This window comes from Tachysurus vachellii, chromosome 11 (assembly GCF_030014155.1).
Source record: "Tachysurus vachellii isolate PV-2020 chromosome 11, HZAU_Pvac_v1, whole genome shotgun sequence".
Classification (NCBI taxonomy): Eukaryota; Metazoa; Chordata; class Actinopteri; order Siluriformes; family Bagridae; genus Tachysurus; species Tachysurus vachellii.
The window spans coordinates 17,739,336-17,744,359 of NC_083470.1; the positions used below are offsets into that span (position 1 = coordinate 17,739,336).

A 5,024-nucleotide genomic window follows, 5' to 3' on the forward strand; every position below is an offset into this window, starting at 1 on the left:
TTTATTGTTTATAAATTAAATATTATAAAAAGCATAAGAGGTGTAAAGGACGTTTTATTCACAATAAATTTATACGCCATGTTTTTGAGTGGTGTGTGTGTGTGATCTTTTGCAAGGAATAACTGATCACCGTTCCATCGATAAACTGTACAACTGTAATGATTTCAACACATTGCTTTAATTAATGCTATAATGCTATATATATATATATATATATATATATATATATATGTATGTATATATATATATATATATATATATATACATATATATATATATATATATATATATATACATACATATGGACTTAAACAGCTGCTTTGCTTGTGGCCTGAGAAGATCACTTTTCAAGGCAGGACCTTAGGTGGTGGAACAGATATGGCAAATTTTAGAGATGTAGGGCATTTGTGAAGTAGGGCATGAATGAATAAAGCCTTTTGCTACCCCATTGGTTGCTAGAACTATTGTTAGTCTGTATGTTTGTTGGTTTTGATGTAAACCTCAGTGGATTCCAGTCTAATTGCTATGTGTCAGATAATTTGTGTGAAAGCACCATTACCAAAGACCAGTTATTCAATGATACAAGAGCATTGGACATATGAACTCCACTGGCAAGGAATAACTGATGACAGTTCCAACAAAATGTGTGACATTTTAAACTGTATGGGAACTTTGTTGAAAATCTGTGCTATGAACTTTATATCCAATTTTATATCCAACTAGCCTAATATATTTTACCAAATATTCAGTTAATTGTGATTATGCCATTAATCATTTTTTTTACAAAACATTGTTACTGGAAATGACAAAACATTTTAAAGTAGAGAAAATATTGTATGTAAAAAACAAAGCTTGGGAATTATTGGCTAATTAATTGGCTAAAACATATCTAGTTATTGAAGTCTAATTAATCTAGCCTGAGGAAATATGCCGAAATAATAAAAGCTGTAAGGATGATCCTGTAACTCATTATAAATACCTTGTCAACTTTTTCATTATAGTACTTTATGATACAATTACAATGCAGTAATGGATCAAATCTATAAAAAATATTATTATTGTAAGATGTTTGTATTAATAATAGTTTTGCTTGAATCTACAGAGTTCAAATTGGATGATGGCTTAAAATGGCATACACAAAGGCCCAACTGTTTATTTTCCTTATAATTTTTGGTGTTATATCTGGAATTTGGATTTCAAGATGGAAACAAATTTTTGGCCAGACTGTTGTTCATTTTGCTGGAAATCGATATGCAGGCACACCATCACCTACAAGGAGCAATTCAGAAGTACACAATATCCCAAAATATCCAAATTCTATAATCCCCATTAAAAACACAAGTCATTTTGTGGTGTCTGCATTCATTGATCACAGGTTCAATAAAGATATACGAGTTATCAGCATTATCAAAAGAGACAGTACACAGCCACTTTATTGCATCTACTGCAACAATACCCAAGGTTGCGAGGTTACTGCAGCAAAAATTGAGATACACACAGATCATTTTGGCTTTCCGTACGGTGCTTCAGATATGCTGTGTCAGGGCAAATACACAGAATTTGCAACCCACGTCGCCATTTCAGCAGATGAACACTCAGACATTAATAACCTAGGCTTCCTTCCAGTAAAGAACAGCAGGAATAAAGAATCATTCAAGTACAACTTCACTATCTGTATATCCAGCCTTTTTGGAAACTACAATAATGTTCTGCAGTTTGCTCAAACCATGGAGATGTACAAGCTTCTTGGTGTACAACGAGTTGTAAACTACAACACAAGCTGTGGTACTGACTTGAAGAGGCTCCTACAGCACTATGAGAAAGCAGGATTTCTAGAGATTGTGCCATGGCCTATTGACCAGTTCCTTAACCCATCTGCAGGATGGAATATCAAAGTTCATAAAGGGGACCTCCAGTACTATGGCCAGTTGGTAACACTCAATGAGTGCAGTTATAGAAACATGTATCAGTCCAAATATGTCCTGTTGAATGACATGAGACAATGAGATCATCATGCCTTATAAGTACCCGAATCTTGAATTACTGATGGAGTCTCTGCAGAAGGAGCACAAAGATGTGAATGTATTTCTCATAGAGAACCACATTTTCCCCAGGACACAGTTTGATGAAAGTGGTAAGTTTCACAGGCCAGAATGGAAAAGTATTCATGGTATTAATATTATGGAACACATTTACAGAGAACCAGATAGAAAGAACACTACAACACCACAAAGATGATCATCAACCCTAGAAACATGATACAAACTTCAGTGCATTCTAGCCTGAAACACATTGGACAGGACTATAGAGTTCCTTTTGATGTGTGTCGGATTGTTCACGTAAGAACGCCATTACAAGGAAGTCTTACCAAGGAGTAGTTATTTGTTGACACAAGAGTGTGGGACTTTGAACAAGAACTGATACCAAACGTGAATAGTGTCCTACAGTTGTCCAGTTTGTTGAAAAGTGAAGAATGATGGATTTGTTTGTTTGTTTTTAAATTGATAAAATACATGTATCCACTCAGTTTATTCAACAAAAAGACATAAAATGTGTTTAGAAAAAGGAGTTGTTTGGATTTAATCTATTGTGCACAGTATTAATCATTAAGATAGTTAGTAAATATATTTTTTTACATTTTAGATTTTTTATTCTAAATGGTTTAACTTTTATGATGATGATGAATATTTTAATCTATGCTTCTTAATGGTATAGGCAATATTTGGTATTTGGAAAGTTGTTTTCCGCTTGTATAAATTACATTTAAATGTTTGTGTGATCTCCTGTGTTGTGATGTTGTAAAAGTGCTGTATACTTAGATTAAGTAATAGGACAATTATAGATTGTGAAAGATTAAAAATGGCTCTCTCTGTAAAAGGTGACACAATCTTTTTCCCCTAGAAAAATTACTGAAAAAACTTTGAGAATATTACTAATCCAGCTCACATTTTTCCTGTTAGACACATGAACAAACCCAAGGTAACAAAGAAGTAAAAAATTAGCAAAATATGTAAAGGCAAGGAATGCATGTTGAAGCATGATAAGTGTTAAAAGTGTTGAGTGTTTATGTGCTTAAACACAAATAAACCGTACACAACCACTTTATTGCATCTACTGCAACAATACCCAAGGTTGCGAAGTTACGGCAGCAAAAATACACTCAGACTAGCCTGAAACACATTGGACAGGCCAATAAAGTTCCTTTTGGTGTGTGTCGGATTGTTCATTTAAGAATACAATTACAAGGAAGTCTTACCAAGAAGCAATTATTTGTTGACACAAGAGTGTAGGACTTTGAGCAAAAACTGACACCAAATGTGGTTAGAGTCCTACAGTTATCCGGTTTGTTGAAAAATCAAGAATAATGATAATAATTATGATAATTAGTCAATCAAATCCAGGTACATCAAATATCAGAATGAGGAAAAAAGTGATCTCTATGACTTTGAACATGGGCTAGTATTTCAAAACTGCTATTCTCCTAAGATTTTCATTCATAATAGTGTCAGAACATTTTACTATTTTGTTTGGAACTTAGACAAACAAGGACTCTACAATGTCCATCAGTAAATAGCCTCTACAATAATAAACGCTACACATGGAACGAATTAGTGAATGACAGGTATGTGTGAGGAAACACCTTGTTGGTACCAGATTGGTTTAGATAATTGGAAGATAGTAACTCTCAATCACTTTTTGAGTGGGGAAAAAACTGGACAGTTAAAAATTAAATCACGTGGGTTTTTTTCCAGTCTTCAACTTGACAGATTTAGTGAGTTTGAGTTCACAATAGATTCATGTTCAATAGTTTCTTGTTCTTGGCTGACAGGAGTGGAACCTGACTTATCGGTCTTAAGCTGTTTTCACTCTTTCACCCTCAATGTTATTCATCTCTGATTTCCCTCAAAATCAAATGGCTAAACAACAACAACAACAATAATACTACTAATAATAGTCGTAGTACTAATAGTATTTGGAAGTTTGATTAAATTTTTCTTTCAGCTTATAAAGCTAAAGCTAATAAAATGTTTACAAATAATTGCACCAAGAGGTAGTATATATAAGGAGAATAGCAGCGTTCTGTGGGGTCTGCGATCTAATCATGGATGATAATTCTGGGAGACTATTGGTAAATCTCTCTGCAGTAACAGACGTAAATGTATTTTTCACACAGTGACATGGCAAATTGCATATATTGTGTCTGGGTATTTTAAAACAAAATGATATAATCTTCTAATCTTCCAATTTTGAAAGTATGACTATATTTTCTACATTTAATCCAAAGCTTAGAATGAAATCAAGAGTCTAACTTCCATTATGACTGGTCCTTTTACATTCTAATTAACGCCTACTGACCCTAAGATGGACACAGCTGCTGAGAATTCTCAGAGGAACTTATCAAAAGCAATATTAATGTCTTCTATAATTAACGCTTTGTCTTAAGAAACAACTAGGTTTAAAAACGAAATCTGAACATGTGATTATGACCCCAGAGGTAAAAAACAATTAGTGAAATTGACACGGTGGACGACGGAGCCTTCATCACCGGTTTACAGTGGCATTTCCCCACTCCTCACACTACTACTGGCAAGATTCTGAACGGACACTGGTATTTCAGCACCACTGATGATTTGGACAGACGGGAAGCATCTTCTGTCACCGCTGTCCACAATGTCAACAAACCACCCCAAATAGGCCTGCTCCCATGACTCTCATCTCACTCCCCATCATTAGCATTCGCTGGGCTGATCACATAGGCCTTCACATAGGCCTGCTCCCATGACTCTCATCCCACTCCCCATCATTAGCATTCACTGGGGCTATGAATAAATCCTGGTTATTGTCGACTGTGCCACACAATACCCCAAGGCAGCCAGACTTTGTAAGGGCATCTCCAGAAATATCACTCGTAAGCTGTTGTTGCTGTTTAGCCAATTTGGAATACTTTTGGAAAAGGCAGGAGAGGAATTGGACTTTCGTCTTCTTCTCTGTCCGAGAGAGCCTGCAGGCCGCAGTGGGCTTCA

General features: G+C 35.1%; 1 pseudogene; it reads left to right on the top strand.

Moving 5' to 3' along the window:
• Window positions 1-1,127: 1,127 nt before the first annotated feature.
• LOC132853777 (uncharacterized) lies at window positions 1,128-2,477 on the top strand (annotated as a pseudogene).
• The last annotated feature ends 2,547 nt before the right edge of the window (window positions 2,478-5,024 follow it).